The sequence below is a fragment of the Trichechus manatus genome, unplaced genomic scaffold (assembly GCF_000243295.1).
Source record: "Trichechus manatus latirostris isolate Lorelei unplaced genomic scaffold, TriManLat1.0 scaffold00148, whole genome shotgun sequence".
Lineage (NCBI taxonomy): Eukaryota > Metazoa > Chordata > Mammalia > Sirenia > Trichechidae > Trichechus > Trichechus manatus.
The window spans coordinates 3,212,073-3,236,041 of NW_004444084.1; positions in this window are offsets into that span (position 1 = coordinate 3,212,073).

Genomic DNA, 23,969 nt, shown 5'->3' on the forward strand with positions numbered 1-23,969 from the left:
AAGCAAGCATGGAGCCATGTGCAGCTTGTAGTTGCAGGGAACTGGCACGTTTGACAAACTAATGAGAGAAGAAAGAAACAGTCCACTGAAGATGTCTGCTTGTCACTGAGATAGAAATTCTTTCCCCAATTACTTCTCTTCTGCCAGCTGTGCTGTGTGACCTAGTGCTTTGCCCAGGAGACCTTCCATGCTCAATGGATTGTGGTGGAGCAACAGTTCACTCATGCAGAAGCCTTTGTATGTTTCCAAAGAGGAGCATTTTTCAAGTTCAAGAACAATATGAATTATATACTGTCCTGATTTCATCTTTGGGTACGCACGCACAACATAAGCCTGCTCATTTATTATGCAGACATAATACACCAGGCTGATTCCGCTCGAGGAAGTAAGACAAATTATTTTTTGACCATATTTATACTGTTTTCCATTTTACTATACTCCAGGGTAATTAATAATGTGTCTAAACTACAGTCTGGTATGTACTGTAGTACAGTACATTTTGTACTAAAATGTTATACTAGAGCATGACTTTTGGAGCCAGAAATACCCGAATTCAAATCCAAGTTCTGCCTTTCAATAAGCAGTGGGATCTTTCTTTTCCATCACATTCCTCATCTGTTAAATTGGGATAATAATATAGTGAAGCCTGTGAGAGCCAGAAGTTGATGGGACTACCTTGTTTTTCTGGGTCTCACAAGTTTTCTGCCTTTGACAGGGTACAGTCTTACTTCTTTTCTATCACTCTCTATTAGTGGAAGATATATGACTTTTCCTTCTTAGACAGGTTTCTGCCTTACGCATGTTCTGGCTTTCTCAGGTTTTACAGTACCTATTATGTAACGTTTTTGTGATCATTACAGATCACTCTTAAGGTGTTGGGCATGTGGTATGTACTTCATAATTTTAAATCTGAGTTTTTTTACCAGTCAACATATATGACAAATTTATAGAACCAATCACTACATATCAACAGTCCACTACTGATAGTGACTACCAGTGTGTGTGTGTGTGTGTGTGTGTGTGTGTGTGTGTGTGTGTGAACATGCACAATTAAGGAAATTAAGAAGAAGCAATTAAGGGAATTTGGTGCATTGTTTCGATTGACATCCTTTTCTTTTCAGTTTCCATGGTAGCACAGAGTTGTGCAGTCTCTTGGAAGGAGCAGTGGACTTGGGATCTTGGGCTTTAGTCCCAGCTGTCATGCTCTCCCATTGGTTAAAGATGTAACCCCATAAACCAGAAGCAAAAAACAAACAAACAAAAAAAAAACCAAGCAAAACCAGTTGAAGTCGAGTTAATTCCGACTCATGTAGACTCTACGTGTTATAGAATAGAACTGTTCCACAGGTTTTCTTGGTTTTACTCTTTATGGAAGCAGAACTTTACGTTAGCAGTCAAGTACAAACCCTTGGTGCCACCCAGGAACTCAGGTGTAACCCCATAAAAGTTACATAACCTCTCTGGACCTCAATTTCTCAAATCTAAAATGAAGATGAAAAAATTTGCTCACAATACCTCTTGGGGAATTGTGGCAATCAAATGAGAACACACAATAATAAAGTGTTTTAAAATTTTCAATAGAAATGTTAGGGAGGTAGTAGAGTTGAGGAGTCCCTGGTTGGTACAAATGGTTAACATGATCGGCTGCTAACAAAAAGTTGGAGTTTCGACTACAGCCAAAGTTGCCTTGGAAGAAGGACCTGGCAATCTACTTCCAAAAAATCAGCTATTGAAAACTGTGTGGATCACAGTTCTACTATGACACACATGGGGTTGCCATGAGTAGGGATCCACTCGACAACAACTGGTTTGGAGTCCTTGGGTGTTGCAAATGTTTAGGATAAAGGATCCTGCCTTAACCAGAGAAGTTTGGGTTTAACCACAGGTTCATGTGACTTCCCAAAGTGTCTTCATCCTCTTGAGAACAGAGTTAATTTCTGAAATAGGGAACTGGTAAAATGCAAAGTCAGCACGTGGTAAAAGAGTGTATTCTCAATAGTCAGTCCTGAGTCTAAGATAACGGACTACCAAATGGAGTTGGATATCCCTTGGGAACAGATGCAAGGAAGTCTAGGCAGGCCAGCATAGCATGATTTCCTTGGTGACACATGAAAGCCTGAAGTCTAGGCTGACACCATGGGGTAATCCAAGGAAGTGCTAGACAGGCAGTTGATCAGTGATTCCAAGAACTGAATGCGTGCAAAGCCAGGCCATTTGGAATAGAAATCACAACTGAATGGCAAAAATTAGCACAACCCAGCTTAGAGGTCAGGACCAAACCCCAAAGCCTGTGGGACTAATAAATAGCAAGGCAGGTCCAATGTGGGAGGATGTGAGATACTAAGCAGTTAGGGGCACAAGGACTTGAGATAGGATTTGCAAAATTTGGTGCAAGGTTAAAAAAAAAAGGCTAGCACGTTAACAGAGGAACAGTACCAGAAACATCAGCAAGATGACTTTGATGAAGTGTCACTGAGCAAAAAACTAGAGCTCCTTAATTGTTTGAGATGAAATGCCAAGATTGGGCCTAAAAAATAGATCTTAAGGAGGCATTCACCAGTTAAATGTTAACTGAGAGTCATATATAGCAATACACAATGAATGCAGGCCTTCTGGGAAATAAAACTAAAACCTGAATAGTGGCCTTGTGCCCTGTGATGTAGTCTGCATCAATTATATGAAGACGGAAAGACATAAATATCATCATGAAACCAAAACACTTGATTGATTTTTAATGACAAAATGATACCATACAAAGAAACTACCATGCCTGAAGGTCACCATCATTTCATGAATGAATTTGGCCACCTATGATTGCAGACAGCAAATGGTGACATGTGAGTATTAATACTGTACATGGTTTGTTGGGGTCATTAAATGCTTAACCTTAACTTATCAATTGATAATTTGTGTCACCTTTCCCTTCCCAATCTCAGGGGAATTCTCCAAAGCAGAAATTGTACAATCATAGGCAGTCTGGAAGGTCACTGTGCCCAAATAATATTAAGTAGTATTAAACTACCATCAGAGACCTTTAATTGGGATTAAACATTGTACTATTATAAGTCCTTGGTAAGTATTCTGGAAGGTTTTAGACAGTAAATCAATAGCACTTTAGTGTGAATATGATCTCATTTTATTAGTTACCTAGAGACATTAAACAAAATATTCCAAACTTTCGTGGTTTAAAATAATGATCATTTATCATCTAATAGTTTCTATTGGTCAGAAATCTGGGAGTGATATAATTGAGTGCCTCTACTGTTGGCCAGGGTTGTAGACATCTCAGGACTTGACTGGAACTGAAGGAATTTCTTCCAAGATCACTCATGTGATTGTTGACAGGCCTCAGTTCCTCACTGGCTGTTGGCTGGAGACATCAGTTCCTGGTCACATAAACGTTTCAACAACTGCCACAGTGTCCTCCTAACATGGCAGCTAGCTTCCCTCAGAGCGTGCAATAAAAGAAGAGTGTGTTCACATAGCTTCCAAGATGAAAGGCAAAGACTTTTTAGAACCTAATCTTGGAACTGATGTATCATCACTTTTGTCATACTCTATTCATAAAAGCAAGTCACTAATTCGCACCCACATTCAAGGGGAGGAGATGACACAGGGTGTGAAAACCAGGAAGCAGGTTCAGTGGAGGCCATATTAGAGGCCACCCATTTATTCAGTAATATGTATTATTCTTTAGGTAGCAGGTGGCCCTGAGTACTGGATGGTGGGGTGAATCATGGACACACATTTGTATTGTAGTTAAAGATGTCGGTAATGCTGATTAAGTGCCACCTCTGAAATGAATCTTATAATATGCACCATTATAGAATTTATGATAAATCTGGAAACACATTGAAATCATGGGCATAATCAAACTGGAGCCAAAAACTATCTTGTGCAATCTAACTTTTCTTATCAAAATACATCTTCAGAGGTTGCAGAATGTATACAGAGATTATGTTTAAAAACTGCCATGACAATAGTTTTATAAACAGGAGCTGTAAAAATACTTCTCAGAATATAAACAATTTAAAGTAGAATATTTTGAATACATACATAGCTCTCATACCTTATCCTAATTATAATATTAGTAAAGAGAATGCTAATTCATATTTTTTTCTTAAAGAAATAAACTTTCTAAATTGTATCAGATTAATAGCTACTATCTCAGTATCAGAACCTTAGTTAGGCCCCAAATAAAGCCACTAAATGCCCATGCCCTGTTAATTTCACATTCAATGTCTGGGAATACTTTTTGCAAGGGGTTGGTTAGATTACACAAGCAATGGGATATTCAGGCCGTAAATAGTAAGCTGATAAACTTTGGAGTAAATGAGAGGAAGTAGTAAGGATCCTTGAGAGGGAACAACAAGCAGAAATCAAGCCCAAACAGCTCATTACAAATTCAGGTTCCTTCTAGCTTGGTCATGGATATTCAAAGTTGGGCAGTGTCTTAGTTATCTAACGCTGCTATAACAAAAATACCACAAGTGGGTGGCTTTAACAAACAGGAATTTATTTTCTCACAGTTTAGGAGGCTAGAAGTCTGAATTCAGGGTGCTGGCTCTAAGGAAAGGCTTTCTCTCTCTCTGTCAGCTCTGGTAGAAGGTCCTTGTCTCTTTCCAGCTTCTGTTTCTTGGTTCCTTGGTGATCTGCATGTGGTATGGCATCTATCTTTCCCCATTTCTGCTTGCTTGCTTGCTTACTTAATCTGCTCTTTTATATTTCAAGAGGTTGACTCAAGACACTCTACACTAATACTGCCTCATTACCATAACAAAACCCCATTCCCAAATGGGTTTATAACCACAGATACATCTGTTGCAATCGAGTCAATTCCAAGTCATAGTGACCCTATAGGACAGAGAAGACTGAGTTTCCAAGGCTGTAATTGTTATGGAAGCAGACTGCCACATCTGTCTCCTGAGGAGTGGCTGATGGATTCAAACCACCAACCTTTTGATTAGCTGCCGAGTGCTTAACCACTGCACCACCAAGCCTCCTTTAACCACAAGTATAGGGGTTGAGATTTACAACACATATTTTGGGGGGGACACAATACGATCCATAACAGACAGTAAGCCTGGGATGCATGAAGCGTGGTGTGTGTGGAGTACAGAGCATGTCAGCGTTAAATACCACGATATCCTAAAGTAGGAGACACAAGTCAGTGAGAAAAGACAAGATACAGTCCTCATTATCCTACAGTTTCAATAATGAGTCTTTATCAGTCTCCTCTGCTGGCTCTTTCTCTTTGGCTTGTACTCTAAATACTGTAATGCCTCAGGGTTGGGTCCTAAGCCCTCTTCACCTCTTTACCTGTATTGTCTCCAGAGTCAATCCTATCAAATTCCTTAAATATCACTATACTATAGTGACCTCCATATTAAATCCCCATACTTGACAACTCTTCTAAATTTCAGACTTACATGTCTAATATCTTTTTCAACATACCTACTTGGGTACTAGTAGGAGTCTCAAATTTAAATGACCAACACAAAACTTTTAAACTACTTCTTTCCTAAAATCTGTTTCTGCTTCAGCCTTCCAGTCTCAGTGAATGACATAATTCACCCAATTACACAAACCAAAAACTAGGAGTTTTCTTCACTTCTCACAACCAACCTATAAGTAAGTCATGCTGGTTTTATCTCTAGTACTGCCCTTAGACCTGGGCAAGTGGGGGTTCTTATCCTAGGCCTGTGCCTCGGGGGATCTCCCAAAAAGTATTTGCCTGGGAAACTTTCTAGGTTCCCCTTTAGTGCCTGGGACAAGCGTGGGCTGGCTACCGTGGCCCAAGCCCAGTCCAGGATGCATATGAATCGCAGTCCCCATTTCTCTCCCTTGGGGGCACTCTCCACTCCTTTAACCTCTCCAGCACATCAGTTGGGCTCAATAAGCTGCCTCTCATAAATTCTGGAACTTGAACTTATGGGGTAATCCCCAGGCCCCATGGCCAGCCTTTGATTCCAGTAGACCACCTGTGATTCCAATCTGGCAAGCAGATTTCTCCCACTGGCTTTGAGACTGTCCCACCAGAATTATGTTGACACACTGGTTTGGGGTAATTGTCACTCATGTTGGACACAGGACAAGTTCAGGGTTTGAGTCGTGTTGTTATGCTGGTGCACTGACTCTCACTATCTGTGTTCTGACCAAGGTGCTGCCTCCAGTCTACAGTACCTGAGGATGCTAGCGGGGCAACAGGCACCTTTTACCTGTGTGTCCCCACTGCTAGGAGCCTGAGTGATAACTCTTCCCTTCTTCAGGCTCCATGACACATGTCAGGTAGTACTCCAGGGGTGGCTGTGCCTGTTGCTTCCTAAGGCATGTTGCTCCACAACATCAATAATTGATGTCCTCTCTTGCCTCCAAAGTATGTGAGGAATCTGTGGTCTCCCAGACTGGTCTTTAATCATGCTGGATGAGGGACAATCAGTCCTTGTGCAAATAAAACCATTCTTGCAAATTTATAGTTATATTTATATTCACATTTACATATCCAAGTATATGACTTATCTTTTCACCTTCTTAATATTGTCTTTTAATAAACAGAAGTTATTAAATTTAATGTAATAAAATATGCCAAATTTTTATTTAAAATTTATTCTTTTTCTGTCCTTTTTAACAAATATTGGCTTAGCCCCAAGTTAATGAAGATATTCTTCTGTTTTTCCCCAAAAGGTTTATAGTTTCACTTATAACATTAGATCTACAGTGCATCTGGAATTGACTTTCATGTTTATTGTGGAGTAGGAATCAAGGTTCATATTATTTTTATAGGGAAACCCAACTGACCCAGCCACATTTATTGAAAAGAACATCCTTCTCATTGCTCTGTGGTGTCACTTATATCTTAATCAAGTTACCATGTATTATCTGTAGATGTATTTCTGGTTTGTCTAATCCATTTCATAGGTGTATTTCTCTATCTTAGCATCAACACTATATTGCCTTAATTACAGTAGCTTTTCAATAAATTTTGATATATGGGAGTTTAAGTCCTTCAACTTTGATATGCTACTTCAAAATTTTGAATATCATTTTAGGACCAGCTTATCAATTTCTTCAAAATAACCTGTTGGGATTCTTATTGAGATTGCATCTAATGTATAGATAAGTTTGGGAGAATTACCATTTAAACAATATTGGACCTTCCAGTCCATGTCCGTGTTATATCTATGGATTCATCAAAGTATGTTTTTTCTATATCATGTTTTTAATTTTTAGCATAGAGATCTTTCATATCTTTTGTGAGATCTATGCACAGAAAATTGATGTTTTAATGTTCTCTTAAGTGGCCTTATTTGATTTGCTAATAATTTATTGATGTTAGACAAATTCTAATTATTTATTATTGACATTGAATCCAGCAACTTGCTAGCATTACTTATTAAGTTAAATGGATTATCTTTTGGATTTTCTATTTATAAAATTATGCCATCTGAAAAATCACTCATGATTCCAATTCTTATAGCTTTTGTTTACTCTAATTTTGTGTGTGTGTGTGTATATATATATATACATATATAGCCTTATTGCATTGCCTATGACCTCTGGTACAATAATGAATAGCAGTGGTAACAACAAGCTTTATTCTCTCATTCCTGACCTCCATGAGAAGATTTCAATATTGCATATTAAAGATGACATTGTTATTGGTTTACATGGATTAAGGAAGTTCTCTTCTGTTTCTAGTTTGATAAAACTTTTAAATCATGAAAAAGTGTTGGATTTTATCAAATGGTCTTTGTGCATTTCATTGGGAATGATTATATGATTTTGCATTTCATTTGACACTATCATATGATTATTTTAATGTGATCAAATGTATAGATCGCTTTCTGACTGTTAAATGAAACTTGCGTTACTGGAATAAATATAATTTAGATGTGATGTGTTACCCTCTTATTACTAAATTTTATTTGCTAATATTTACTGCATTATGCAGATGACACAACTTTCCTTGCTGAAAGTGAAGAGGACTTGAAGCACTTACTGATAAAGATCAAAGACCACAGCCTTTAGTATGGATTACACCTCAACATAAAGAAAACAAAAATCCTCACAACTGGACCAATAAGCAACATGATGATAAACAGAGAAAAGAGTGAAGTTGTCAAGGATTTCATTTTAACTTGGATCCACAATCAACATCCGTGGAAGCAGCAGTCAAGAAATCAAATGATGCATTGCATTGGGTGAATTTGCTGCAAAAGACCTCTTTAAAGTGTTGAAAAGCAAAGATGTCACCTTGAAGATGGTGCACATGACCTTAGTGTGCAAGTCATGGTGTTTTCAGCTGCCTCATATGCATGCAAAAGCTGGACAATGAATAAGGAAGATCGAAGAAGAATTGACACCTTTGAATTGTGGTGTTGGTGAAGAATACTGAATATACCATAGACTGCCAAAAGAAGAAACAAATCTGTCTTGGAAGAAGTACAACAAGTACAACCAGAATGCTCTTTGGAAGCAAGGATGGTGAGACTACATCTCACATACTTTGGACATGTTATCAGGAGGGATCAGTCCCTGGAGAAGGACATCATGCTTGGTAAAGTAGAGGATCAGCAAAAAAGAGGAAGACCCTCAACAAGATGGATTGACACAATGGCTGCAACAATGGGCTCAAGCATAACAATGATTGTGAGGATGGCGCAGGACTGGGCAGTGTTTTCTTCTGTTGTACACAGGGTCACTATGAGTTGGAACCGACTCAACAACACTTAACAACAACAACAGTATTTACTTAGAAATGTTTCATTTCTAATTTTTTGAGATATTAATCTATAATTTTCATTTCCTTTCCTATTATGTTATTTCTTCCTTAAATATTTGAAAGAATCAGTGGTTAAAGCCATTGGACCCAGAAACTTCTAAGTAAGGTTTTTAGTTACTTTGAAATCACTAATAGCTGTATAACTATTTAGATTTTCCTATTTCTTCCTTAGCCAAGTATGGCAAATTGCATTTTTTCAAAAGATTTGCCCATTTAATCTAATATTTCACTTTCTGGCATTATTTTTAAAAATAATATTCTCATGTCATCTTTTTAATATCTGTAGGGTATGTTGGAATAACCCCTCTTTTGCAGTGTCAGTATTGGTAATTTGTGTGTTTTCTCTTCTTTTCATACGAGTTTATCAATTTTGTTAGTCTTTTTAAAGGAACAACTTTTGGCTTCTTTGATGTTCACCTGTTTTCTGTTTCATAGAATTCTTATTTTATCATTTTTTTCTAGTTTCTTTGAGCTTATTTTGTAGTTTACTTTCTATCTTCTTAAAATGAATAATTAGATCTTGGATTTTCAGCCTTTCTTCTTATCTAATATTGCATTAAGTCACAGTGAGGCTGTCAAAAACTCAAGGCTTGCTAGTCTCTACTGCCATTTGCAAATTGGCAAAGTACCTGGAGTAAACAATCAGCACAGAATGTTTGGTTACCTCTCTTTGCTACATTGCTCTTTGTTATCTTGGCCACTCAAGTGTTGGTTGCTTGTATACTTTCAAACACATATTTTAAAATATTTTATCCAGCTTTGTTAGTTGTTCTTATCTGTTAAGACTGGTCTGATATAAGCTAATCCTCCATAGACCAAAGCAGAATTTCCTACGAGCCTTTTTCTACAAAGCAGCTAAAATAATCATTTCAAATCATGAAAGAGATCAAATCACTTTTCTAACTAAGACCTCCTGAAGGCTTTTCAGAGCACTTGGAATAAAATCCAAACTTCTTATCACATGAGGGGCCTAACACGATCTGGTCCTTGCTTACTATCTGATCTCATCTAACACTATCTTCCTCTTTTATGATGCTCCAGCCACTGTGGTTTGCTTTTCTGTTCTCAAATGCACCAAACTCGTACCTGCCTTAGAATCTTGTGTTCCGTTCACCTGGAATACCCCAGAAGGCCGTGTGGGTGATATCTTCTTGTTATCCAGAACTCCAATCAAATGTCACCTCTCCAGAAAGGACATTTCCTCACAACCCAGGGCTGTTGTGTAGCACAGCTCAACGGGACAAGATTCACATTACAGTCTATGCAAATGGCACTGGAGTTGGCCACTGCACAGGCTGTTGCAACTTTATGCATCCGTCTTGGATCACCCTATCTAAAATTGTTCCCCTATCACTCTGGGGCATAGAATCTTATCACTATCTGAAATTATGTTATTTATTCATTTTTATCCCAAGAAGGTAGGAACTTTTTCTCTATTGTTCAGTGCTATATTCATAGAGTTTAGAACAGAAACTGAAACATGGTTTGGCACTTAATACATATTTGTGAAATGAATATGGGTTGTAAGGGTATCTTCATGCAGATCAAAGGTTATGTCTCCCATGTCTTGTTTGCTTGCCTCCTATAAGGAGCTCACACTGGTTTCTGGTACCAGATTGTTGTTGTTAGCTGCTGTTGTGTTGACTCCAACTCATGACAATCTTATGTACAATCACCAGCATGTTTGAGTCCATCGCTGTAGCCATTGTGCCAATCTATCTCACCAAGTGTCTCCCATGCCTTCATTGGCCCTCTACGTCACCAAAAATGATGTCCTCCTCTAGTGACTGATCCCTCCTGATGATGTTTCCAAAGCAAGTGAGTCAGACAATGTTCTGTTGTGCTCCATAAGGTTTTCATTGGCTAATAATCAGAAATAGATCACTAGGCCTTTCTTCCTATTCTGTCTTAGCCTGGAAGTTCTGCTGAAACTTGTCCACCATGGATGACCTTGCTGGTATTTGAAATACCGAAGGCATAGCTTCCAGCGTCATAGCAAAATGCAAGCTACCACAGTATAACAAACTGACAGATGAGTGGTAGTCTTGTACCAGATATCAGATGATTAATAAATATTTATGGAATAAAATTACTATAAAAATACAGTAATTAAGATGCTAAGGTATAGGTTCAGGATAGCTAAATAGATCAGTGGAACAGAATAGAGACTCCAGAAAGAGTACACAAATGCAGACACTTGATTTTTCAAAAGATCTTAATGTAATTAAAGGCAAAATGAGAGGTTTATCAATAAATGGTACTGGAGAAACTGTATATTCATATTGAAAAAAATGACCCTTTACCCCATAACTTTCACCATATATAAAAATTAATTTGAGGTGGGTCATAGACCTAAATGTGAAAGCTAATATTGAAAGCTTCTAGAAGAAAACATAGAAGAATAACTTTAAGACTTAAGGTATTCAAAGATTTCTTAAACAGAAAACCAAAATCACTAGGCATAAGAGGAAAAACAAAGGATACATTAGATATCATCAAAATTTAAATCTTCTACTCATCAAGACACCATTAAGAAAATGAAAAGGCAAGCCACAGACTGGGAGAAGATATTCATAATACATACATATGACAAGGGTCTCATATCCAGAATATATAACGAAAATAAAAACAACCCTATTTTTCAAACATAAGCAAAATACTTAGAAAGGAATTCACAAAATAAATCCATATAAAAAACACTCAATATCATTAGTCATCAGGGAAATGCAAATTTAAACCACAATAATATACCAGCACATGCCCTCCTAAATGACTAAAATTGAAATGGCTGACAACACAAGAATGTTTCCAAGAATGTGGAGCAAACAGAAACTTTTTTTTATAATAGCCCCAAACTGAAAACAACCTTAAATGTTCATCAACAGGAAAATGGATAGTGGTGAAGTAGTGATTAAGAGCTCAGCTGCTAACCAAAAGGTCGGCAGTTCAAACCCACCAGTCGCTCCTTGAAAACTTTATGGGGCAGTTCTACTCTGTCCTGTAGGGTCGCTGTGAGTCAGAATCGACTCCATGGCAACAGGTTTGGTGTTTTGTTTCTGGTAAATGTGCTACAAACAACTGATACGTGCAACAACATGGAAGAATCTTAGAACATTGTGTTGAGTTAAAAAGCCGAAAAAGTACATAGTACGATTCTTTTTATAAAGATCAAGAACAGACAAAACTGATCAGTTAGGGTTATTGATTGGAAAAGTGTGCAAAGGAGTGATAAACAGGTTCTATATTTTTGGGGGGGTTATTATCACATGGATGCATACTTGAGAAAAATTCATTGAGCTATGCAATTAGGGTGTATGCATTTTATTGCATATAAATTATAGTTCATTAACATTAAATATTAACATTAAATTTAAAAATATTAAGTGAAAAAAATAATTTAATATACAAAAAAATAAGTATTTGATGAAGGCTGTGATACATTTTTCCTTTTGAACCACATTCATTTCAGTTGATTTTCAAACAGGTTAATGCTACATATTGTTTTAAGTAGCAATTATATATGCTAAAGAACCAACACCAATTTCTATTCAGAATTCCTAGCCCAAAGTTTAAATTCTTTTTCACTGAAGAAAGAAAAAACTATGATGTCCAGTCTACAAACAACAGAAATTGCCCTTAACTCAGACTGTTGCACAGACTATATTATATTGTGGATGGGAGTTATGAACCTATAGTAACAGCAAGATGAACTTCCCTTCTGGTTTCATGAGATAAACAGCTTAACATCCTAAATAAGTTACACAAAGGCTTATCTCTGGTAGCAGAAAAATGGAACATATTTATAAACCATGCTTTGTAAGTTTCACATTCTTCCTTTATGGGTTTCAAATTCTGTCATTTTCCTTTTCACTGTACCTCTCATATTCACTCTCTACTTCCCAATTCCCAGGGTCACACAATAATGCAAGACCTTAAACATTTCTCTTGGAGAGTGAAGATGGTATAATAAAGAAGCATGGCAACACTCCCCACATTATCATTTGATTCTACTTTCAATAATGACATTCCCAACTTGAGGAGCCATTCAACTGACCCTACTAAGCATATGTTACGAGTATGACCCATGATATTAGACCCCTTTCCCATTTTATTACCCATCTTCTTCACACGTATTATCCTTTAAGTCCTCATAACATTGTTATCCTAACCTTTTTCTTTATACCGTCATGATTTTTTCTCATTTTTCTCATGCTTCCCTGAACCATGCTCTACAATTCAAGACAATGCTTTCCTGTTGAATTTTCTATTGGTGCCCTTTCACTAGACCTTCCTTAATTTGTCTAGTTTTCTACTGTCCTTCATATATACATACTGTCTTGACAGATGGTATAAATATAGGATCACCTAATGTTATGGATATTTCTGTTTGCCTCTTCAAGCTCACTCTCCACTTTTGTCATGGGCTCTGTGCCTTAGGAGGCTGACCTCTATAACTGCATCACTCACACTTCCTCACTCTCTAGCTTCTGGCTGGATTTTACAGGTGACTGGTATTGGCCAGATAGTGCCAAGTGGGAGAAGGGAGAGATGGGGGTATTTATTTTTAGGGTTTTCTGGTGGCTGCATTCCTCTAAGGCCATCATTATTGTCATGTGGCCCCTCTCCCACAGCTATAGTTTTGGCTGAGTTCTATTAGCAACCTCATTTTGCCCCTCAGACCAACGAAGGGTAAAGGCTTCCTGCCATTTCTAGTCCTAGGATGTTCCACCATTCCTTGTAGGTTGCTATAATTTGCCCACAGCCTTTCAAATTGTCTCATCAATTCTTTTTGCTTTCCTGTTTGGGTTTGCTATCTTCTATCTCCCAAGAACTGGTTAATGAGAAAAAAAAAAAAAAAAAAAAAGAGGCTTGAATCTGTGACCATCTCAGAGGACATGGATTATTTTCCTCAGTTTAAAAAAAAACTTGACTCTTCCCTCCCATCTATGGTCAACTGATTTTTGAAAAGGATACTAAGCCCATTTTAAATGGTGCTGGGAAAATTGGATTTCCACATGCAGAAAAATGAAACAGGATCCATACCTCACACCATACATAAAAACAAATTCAAAATGGATTAAAGACCTAAACATGCAAACTAAAACCATAAAATTCTTAGAAGAAAAAGCAGGGGCAAAGCTGTCAGGCCTAGCTTTCCACAATGGATTACCTAATATAATAACGAAAGCACAAACAGCAAAAGCCAAGATAAATAAATAGGACCTCATATAAATTAAAAACTTTTGTTCATGAAAAGACTTTACCAAAAAAGTGAAAAGATGAAAAGACAAGCTACTGACTAAGGGAATATCTTCAGAAACCGTATATCCGATAAGAATCTAATAACCAAAATATATATATAAACCTTTGTCAACCTAACAACAAAAAGACAAATATACCGATCCTAAAATGGGCAAAGGGCTTGAATATACTTTTCACCAAAGAGGACATTCAAATAGCCACCAAACACATGAAAAGATGCTCAGTGTCATTAGTCATCAGAGAGATGCAAATCAAAACTACAATGAGATACCATTTCACTCCCACTAGGATGACTAAGATTTAAAAAAAGAAACCTGAAAATAACAAATATTGGCGAGGATGTGGGGAAATTGGAACGCTTACCAGTTGCTGGTGAGAGTGCAAAATGGTACAGCTATTGTGGAAAACAGTGTTGTGGTTCCTCAAAAACTAAAAATAGAACTACCATATGACCCAACAATTCCACTCCTAGGTATATACCCCAATGACTTGAAAGCAGAAACTCAAAAAGAGACTTATATACCAGTGTTCATTGCAGCACTATTCACAATAGCCAAAAGATGGAAACAACCTGAATGCTCATCAACAGATGAATGGATAAACAAAATGTGGTACATACATACAATGGAATACTACTCAGCCACTAGGAGAAATGAAGTCTTGATACATGCTACAATATGGATGGGGATGGAAGACATTATGCTGAGTAAAATAAGTCAATCACAGAAGGACAAATATTATATAACCTCACTTATATAAAAAGACAAGAAAAGGCAAATGTATAGAGACCAAAGTTTCTTAGTGGTTACCAGGGATGGGTGGGAGGGGAAAAAAGGGGGTTAACAGTAACAGAAATATGACATTGATTAAGGGTAGGGTTGCACAGCTGATTATTGTAATTGCTGTCAATAACTTGTACACCTATAAAAAGTTGAATTGGCAAAAGTGGTGTGATAGATATATTTGCAACAACAACAAAAGAGTAGCTGCTGAGGCTGCTTATGTACAACCAAAAAGCTCATTGGATTTGATTCCTTGGTCTGGAAGTATAGGGTCATGATTTCATGGGACATCCCTGTTAATTTGCCTAATAACATGTTTAGTGCTTCTGTTCTACCTCCCAGTTCATTTAGTAGTGCCTGGGATCTTAAAAACTTTCAAGCAGCCATCCAAGGCAGAACAACTGGTCTCTATTCACCTGGAGCAACAGAAGTAGAAGGAGAGTCAGGAATAGAGGAAGATACGGAATGCCATGAGACCAGAAGATCTGGATAGTGCCTGGCTACCATTACTGAACATTTTGATCAAAGATTCTATAGAAGAATCCTGATCAAAAGGGGGGAAATGCAAAACAGAATTTCAAATTCTAATGGATTACAGATTTCCTGGAGCCATGAAGTTTGGATGAATCCCTGAAACTATTGCCGTAAGATAACCTTTAAACCTTAAACCAAAAATATCCCCTGAAGTCTTCTTAAAACCAAACAATAGTTTAGCTTAACTAGTAAAAAATGTCTGCTTTGAGCATTATGCTCTTTTAAGAACTATCTGTATGGGATCAAACTGATAACAGCAACTCTAAAGATTATATTGGAACCTTAGGGGGCAGTGAGTTTATGTTAATGGAGCAAGAACAACTCAGAAAAGGGGGGTGAGAATGGTTGCACAATTCAATGAATATAATCAATGTCACTAAATGCTACATGCAGAAACTTTTGAACTGGTGTACGTTTAGCTGTGTATATTGTCATTAACAATAGCAAAATAAATGAAATATAAAAAAAAAAACTAGTCTCTTGCATTTCTAGAAGGTATATGTAGTAGGAGCACTCTGACTGTACTTTTCCAAGACAGACTTGTTCATTCTTCTGGCAGTCCGTGGTACATACAATATTCTTCACCAACAACATATTTCAAAAGCATCAATTCTTCTTCAGTCTTCCTTATTCATTGCCCCGCTTTCTCATGCATATGAAGTGATTGAAAATATCATGGCTTGGGTCAGGGGCACCTTAGTCCTTAAAGTGACATCTCTGCTTTTCAACACTTACTTTAAAGAGGTCTTTTGCACCAGAACAGCCGGAGTGCTTCTTGGAAGTGAGGATGGTGAGACTTTGTCTCACATATTTTGGACATGTTATCAGCAGGGACCAGTCCCTGGAGAAGGACATCATGCTTGATAAAGCAGACGGTCAGAGAAAAACAGGAAGACCGTCATTGAGATGGATTGACTCAGTGGCTGCAACAACAGGCTCAAATATAGCAACGATTGTGAGGATGGCACAGAACTGTGCAGTGTTTCTTTCTGTTGTACATAGGATTGCTCTGAGTCGAAATTGTCTCAACGGCACCTAACAACAACAACACATGTAGTAGAGTTCAGCACTTGCCTGGAAGCCTCTGGGGCTCTGTCTAGCATCCTGTTAAACTGAGGATTTACCCAGCCTGAAGGTTTGGGTTCCAGATTCATTGGAGATTTGAATCACAGAACCATGGAGTCAGACACAGAAGAGACTTCAGAGATCATTTAATGTATACTGATTTTCAGCTGTATTCACTGGAAGCAGGTAGGGACCTAGACTGTGAGGCTTATGGAGTATCTGGGCAGAAAACACTCCAGCATCTTATGCAAAGCCCTCTCCATGAGTAGCTGCACTTTCATCTGTTTTATAGCTTGAGCTTTTACAAATAAGTGGGTTTGAAGGAAGAATTATACTTTTAAAAAAGAAATGAAGGCTACTGATATTATCTATTCCTTTTATTTTACAGATGAGGAAACTAAAGAGAAAATGTAGGACTGGCCATTCCTAATAATGAAACATGGATGAGTGCTTTCTTCACTTTCAAGCTTTGTTTTTAGTAGTTTGCATGCTCTTGTTAGCACCTAATAACCTCTGTGAAGTTGGGGTTATTTGTATTCACATTTTACAGTTGAGAAAACAGGCTCGGAAAAGATTAGACTCAACCTAGGTTTGTTACACTATTTGCCACAGGCTTTCTACTCCATGACACTGCTTATCTAGATCCATGTAACTCACAGTACCTCCCTATGGCGGGAGACAATAAAAGAGCCATGGCTTGGCAACCAAAACAATAATGAGCAAACACTAAATTCAGAGCCAGAAGAGCTGGGTCTGAGTCCTGGCTCAGCCACTTGCTTGGGCAAGACGACTTCCTCTCTGAGCACCAGTTTGCTCATCAGGAAAAAGAAGTGATTAAACAAACATTTGTTCAGTGTTTACTGTGTTCCAAACATCGTTCTGCACTTCACATATATTATCTCATGTAATCCTCACAGTGAGCTCCCCTGTTCTACAGTTGGCCAGCCATTTAACTAATCTGTGCCTCAGTTTCACAAGGCTATACAGGAAGTAAATGTTAGAGCCTGGATTCAAACCCAGACAGTCTGTCTCCAGACTCCACATTGCTAATTTCCAAGTGTCTTGCAAGGTTGTCCTGTGATAATGCTTGGTCTCAGTTTCAGACAATAACAGAAGGCTGGAATTATCTCCACTCTGTTGGGGACAAGTCAACAAGCCTCAGCACTTTTGCACTATAGTAGCCCCCTCAAATCATTCTAAATCAGGGACATTTTCAACCCATTCAATTTTAATGACTAGGCTTGGAGGCAGAAGGAAAGAAAAGAGAGAGAATAACTAAAAATTAATGGTTGTTTCGTGTGGATAAAGTTCAGAACAAATATATGTAACATAAACCTGTTGCCATCAAGTCCATTCCAACTCATAGCGACCCTGTAGGACAGAGTAGAACTGCCCCACAGGCTTTCCTAGTCTGTAATCTTTATGGAAGCAGACTGCCACATCTTTGTCCCACAGAGTGGCTGGTGGGTTCGAACTGCTGACCTTTCAGTTAGCAGCTGAGCACGTAACTACCACACCACCAGGGTTCTGTGTTCCCCACAGAATTGATCTTCACACTTGCCTAAAAACTGACCTATGTATACTCTGGAAGCAAGCAATTCTTACCTTGAAAGAAGTATAAATCACTTATACAAACACCCTCATGGATGTTCAAGTTGACAAAAGAGAAGAGTAAAATTCCAGATTTGAGCTCCTTCCATACTTCTGCTTCTTATGAAACAGATAATAATATATCCTAAAATAACCACAACATAGAAAGAATATATAGCTATGAGAAGAACTCGTACTTACTTTTCCAGCTATCCTTCAAGGTAAAATTCATGATATTATCATGGTCAAATTCATGAGATTATCTCAGTCGTTCCACAGATTAGAGGTGGGAAATTAATCCTGATATTACCTCAAGATCCCTGGTATTGCCATTAGCATGGGGATCCATTAGGCCTCCTCCTAGAAGGAATGGTACATGAACTATGTCATTTAAGGTGAAACCTCTGGACACAAATTTATAGAAATAGTAATAATGTCTGATATTTATTGAATGCTTACTGTACACTGGGATAACTGCTTTGTATTCATTATGTCATTTAATTATGATACTCAAAAAAAGAAAAAAAGCAATGATAGCTCACTTTAGACTCTGGGGATTGTTATGCATTTGAGTATATAACTCTGCCGTGTAATGTTTGGCCCTTTTGGTTGACAGCTGTCGAGAGGATGAGAGAATGGAAAAGGCGCATATCAATATATCTTTAAAACTTATTTATTGGAAGTATTTTATTTCTCTAATTCAGCCACCGGAAACAGTATACAGAGATGAATTTTCTTTGTGGTAAACTACTTACGATTACAGATCCTTTTCGATAAATATTTACTGAACATTTACTGAATATCTACTATGTGTGAGGCACTGCTCTGTCAGGAACAGAAAGATGAACAAGGGAAAGTCCACGTCCTCAAAGAGTTTACAAACATGAACACAAATAAAATGACCATACAAATGTAAAGTGCTACCCAGAGTGTAGTTTATGATGGTCCCTTAGAAACTATCTAATCCATCCGTGAGGTTAATGTTGTGTGTCACCTTGGCTGGGTCATGATTATCGGTGGTTTGGAAATTTTATGTAGTTTGGCAGTTATATAATGATGTAATTTGGCAGTTATGTAACGATGTAGTTATCCTCCATTTTGTTATATAATGTAATTACCTCCATGATATGATTTGATGTGATCAGCCAATCAGTTGTAAAGGAAGTTCCCTTGGAGATGTGGCCTGCATCCAATATATATGGATATTCTAGCAAAGCTCACTGACTTTTGCTCACTCCGGATCCTGCATCGGGCTCATCATCATCTGACCTCTGGTTCTTGGGACTTGAGCTAGCAGCCTGCCATACTGCCTTTCAATCTTGGGATTCATTGGCCTCTGCAGCCTGTAAGCCAGAAGCCTGCTGTCTTACCTGCCAATCTTGGACTCATCAGCCTCCACAGCCCATGAGCCAGCAGCCTGCCATCTGACCTGCTGATCTTGGGTTCCTCAGCCCCTGCAGCTACATTAGTCAGGTGAAGCCTCCAGCCTGATGCCTGACGCATGGACTTGAGACTTGCCAGCCTCTACAACTGTTTGAGTCATTTCCTTGAGATAAATCTCTTTCTCTTTACACACACACACACACACACACACACACACACATATATATGTACATAGAGGGAGAGAAAGAGGTATATTATATATATAGAGAGGAATAGTATATACATACAGACAGAGGTATATCATATATCTATATAGGTATGTTATATATATATATGTATATATATTTCACTGGTTTTGCTTCTCTAGAGAACCCAGCCTAAGACACCATCCTACCTATAAACAGCTTATAAAGTCCTCAGGTTTTCTGAATTCACGGGGTCACTTTTTGTTTAATATTTAACATTTAAGTGGTTGGAGGTTCCCATCCCATTCATTGAGGAGTCAATTATCTTGCCCAAAGTCTCACCTCCTATGACTGTTTTGTCCTGTTTTGATTGATCAGCTCGTCTCTGAGCTGATCAAGAAATGGAGCACAGTCGTCTCTCTGTGGTTTCTCCAAAGCATCACCTACAAAAAGCAGCCAGTCAGCAGTTTTGAGGGAAAAGGGAGATACATTGCAGCATATCAAACTACCTACAACACCCATTGCCATCGAGTCGATTCTGACTCACAGAGTAGAACTGTCCTATATGATAGAGTAGGGTTTCGGTTAGCAGCTGAGCACTTAACAACTGCACCACCAGAGCTCCTTCCAAACCATATACAATTTAATATTAACATCCTGGTACATAAAAGTCACTTGGACATTCTATACTTGAGGAATTATGTGAAAGAAATTGCATAATGAGCTAGACCTCAAAGAACAAAATGATTTTTTCCAGTTAGAAATTGAGAGAAAGGGCATTCCCAAAGGAAACAGTAAGAGCAAAGGTACAAATAGGTCATGGGGCATGAACAAAGATCTTTCCCAAACATGCCTTTCAGATTGTCCACTACTACTCTTACACTGTTTATCTACCACAACAGGGTCCTGAGCCGGCTCAGAGGATAGTGGCTAAATGGAGTGAGTTCTGTGGATAAATCTCAGAGAGATGGTTTTGAGGGAAATAATGGACAGCTAGCAAAATTGAATTTGTATTGAATTTGGTAGCCAGATGCAAGCCTGTGAAGATTTTTGAACAGTGGAGTGTCACGATCAAATCTGGGCTATAGGAATATTAACATGGACATAGCATGTGTGATGGGTTACAATGGCGAGAAGGTGAAGGGAGGGAGGTAGTTGTGGTGAACAAGGGCATGTGCTCCCCATGTCCGCCTTCAGTGCCACTGGACATGCTGTTCATAGACAGCCTTCTGTTGTCAGATGTCATGGATTACCTCAGGTATAGAGAGCTACCTTAGCCAAGATCAGGCCCCTCGCAGGAGCTTCTCATATCCAATGACTGCTCTACGCATGAGTATAAAGGCTTCTGCATCTTGTCCCAACTCAGGAAAACTCTGAAGGACCATTCTAACTTCAAAGCTTCCATTATGGTAGGGATGGACCAATGCTGTCCTTGGACTTGACTGCATCCTACTTTCTCTCTCTGCCTACTTCATTCCCCTCCCCTCCATATATGTTGATTCCAAGGTTACTCTTTAATAAATAGCCTGCATTGTATACTCCGTCTCAGAGTCTGTTTTCCAGGAAACCCAATCTGTGACAATAGTCAGAACATGATTCCAAGAGAGGCTATAAGGATCTAAATTAGAATAGTGTTATCTGGAATAGGGTTTCTCTAGGTTAATGCACTTGGCTGCTAACTGAAAGGTTAGTGATTCAAGTCAACCTAGAGGTGTCTCAGAAGAAAGGCCTGATGATCTACTTCTGAAAATTCAGCCATTGAAAGCCTGACAAAGCAGTTTTACTCTGACACACACACACGGAGTAACCATGAGTCGGAATTCACTTGGTGGCAAATGGCTGTTTTTTTTAAAAAATCTGTAATAGAAAGGTCAGACAAAGAGAAGGAATCAGGTCCTCCATGGAACAGTTTTGCTATTATGCAAGTGTAGTTGGGAGCCCTGGTGGCGCAGTGGTTAAGAGCCCACGCTGCTAACCAAAAGGTCGGCAGTTTGAATCCACCAGCTGCTCCTTGGAAACCCTATGGGGCAGTTCTACTCTGTCCTATAGGGTCACTATGAGTCGGAGTCTACTCAAAGACAAAGGGTTTTTTTTTTAGATGCAGTTGGGGATTCTGTGATACGAATTTCACTGGGGCTGAGACTATGTGACTGCAAGAATGATTCAGTCTAGCCCATTCAAAGCATTTGTGAAAACAGAAATGAGTGATTAAATCAATGACTGAATCAATGAGTGAAGCAGATGTGGTAAGTCCATTTATAGTCCTATGAATAGAGCGAATCCAGAAATACTGGTTCTATCGTTCTTAAGGTAATAGTAATAAGTCACAGAGAAGCTGACTGTCTTAGTCATCACATCTGATTTCTGCTGTACTTGTATATACAAAGACTGTGATGAGGGAAGAACTGCAGAGAATTTTCAATGTAAAATTTACTGTGTTATGATTACAAGTCCCATGAATGCTAATCAGGGGTTTGAGATACCCTAAATAGGTACCTCTTACCACAGTCTGCTGTGTCTACTGTCAGCTGGGAAACATGAAATAGCCCTTTGTTTCCCATTTAAGGCACCAGATTTATAAAAGGATACACTGAAGCTTCACCTAACCAGACCTCAAATATATGTAACTTTGAATGAGGCAAGAAATTTTTTTCAATTGATAATTTAATTTTATGAGCTAGTAAAAATAACATTGGATGATACAAAGAATTTACAGTAAATGAGCTTGTTCTGTTGTGACTTTTCTCTTTTTGCTAAAAATAGAGAGCAAATAAGGTCTACCTAATATTAAATATCGTTACTTGGATGTTGGCTAATTGGCTTTTTATCCTATTAAAAAAAGACAGTTCAGAGGATGGTCTAATTTCTACACTGATGCAGGCAGCTTTCTACACTGAGTATGTCCATAGCTTAGACATAATAGTCCTTAGACGCTGAAATATACTTAGTCTCCAAAGAAAATTCACTTTTGCTCAATACTTTATCCTTATCAAGGCAATTTTTATTAATTCTACAAATATTTATTGAGTACTAGCCATGTTCCAAATACAGTGCTAAGCCAGAGGGATTTAAGATTATGAAACAATAAAATCACCTAGGGATAAAGGCAGAAAGAAAGCGGGAGGAAGGAAAAAAGAGGGGTGTCTAGAAGGAAACAATTCCTGACAGTGTCAATATTCCTGAGAGTTAAAATAATATAAGAACAAAAAAGCATCTGTAGGATTTAGTATCTCGGACACCATAAGTAATTTCTGCAAAAGCAATTTCTGCAGGGTGGAGGGCAGAACGTGACGGGTTCATATTAAGGAAAGGAAGTGGATACAGCAGGTTCTGAGTAGCCTTCAAGAAGCTTGATATGAAGTGGAGGAAAAATGGAGGGTGATGACTTGGGGAGATGGCTGAAACAGAGGAAGGAAGGTTTTCTCAGGTGTAAGAAAATCGCTCTTATATGCTGAGAGGAAAGAGCTACCAAAGAGGAAAACTTGGAAATCACAGAAGATAGAAGAGATAAGTGATAAAATATGGTCCCTGAGGAGGCAGCCTGAGATGGGACTTTGAGCACAGGTGATAGGATCAGGTTTGGACAACCGTAATAAGATCAAAAATTAAAGGGGGTCTGCCTTGAGCGTTGTGCTCTTTTAAAATCTAGCTAGGAGCCCTGGTGGCTCAGTGGTTAAGCGCTCAGCTGCTCGCCAAAAGGTTGGCAGTTCAAACCCACCAGACACTCCTTGGGAGAAAGATGTGGCAGTCTGCTTTTGTAAAGATTTACAGCCTTAGAAACCCCGTGGGGCAGTTCTACTCTGTCCTACAGGGCTGCTAGAAGTCTGAATCAACTCGACAGCAAGGGTTTGTTTTTGTTTTTAAATCTGTCTATACGGGATTAAATTGACAACAGCAACTCAAAAGATTAGATGGGAAACTAATGTTAATGTTAATGGACGAGGAACAACTCAGAAAAGGAGGGCAAGAATGGTTGCACAATTCAAAGAATGTAATCAATGACACTGAATTGTACACGTAGAAACTGTTGAATTGATTTAAGTTCTGTTGTGTACATTCTCAACAACAGCAACAAAAAATAATTTATATTAAAAAAATCAATAATAATAGCTAATAAGTATTTATTATTATGTGCCACAGCATGTAAGTACGGTGTATGTTATTTAATCCTTCCCTATAAGCATGGTTAGATGTGTATCATTATGATCTCATTTTTATAGCTGAGGAAATGGAGACACAAAAAGGTGACATGTTTGTAGATGGAAAAATAAATTAAGGTACTTACTGCTTGTGGACTTCAGTTTGGGCCTTAGGTGAGTAAATCATCTAAGAATGAGGAGGAAGCTGATACAATAAAGGATTGAAGTTGAATTATGAAGACATAAA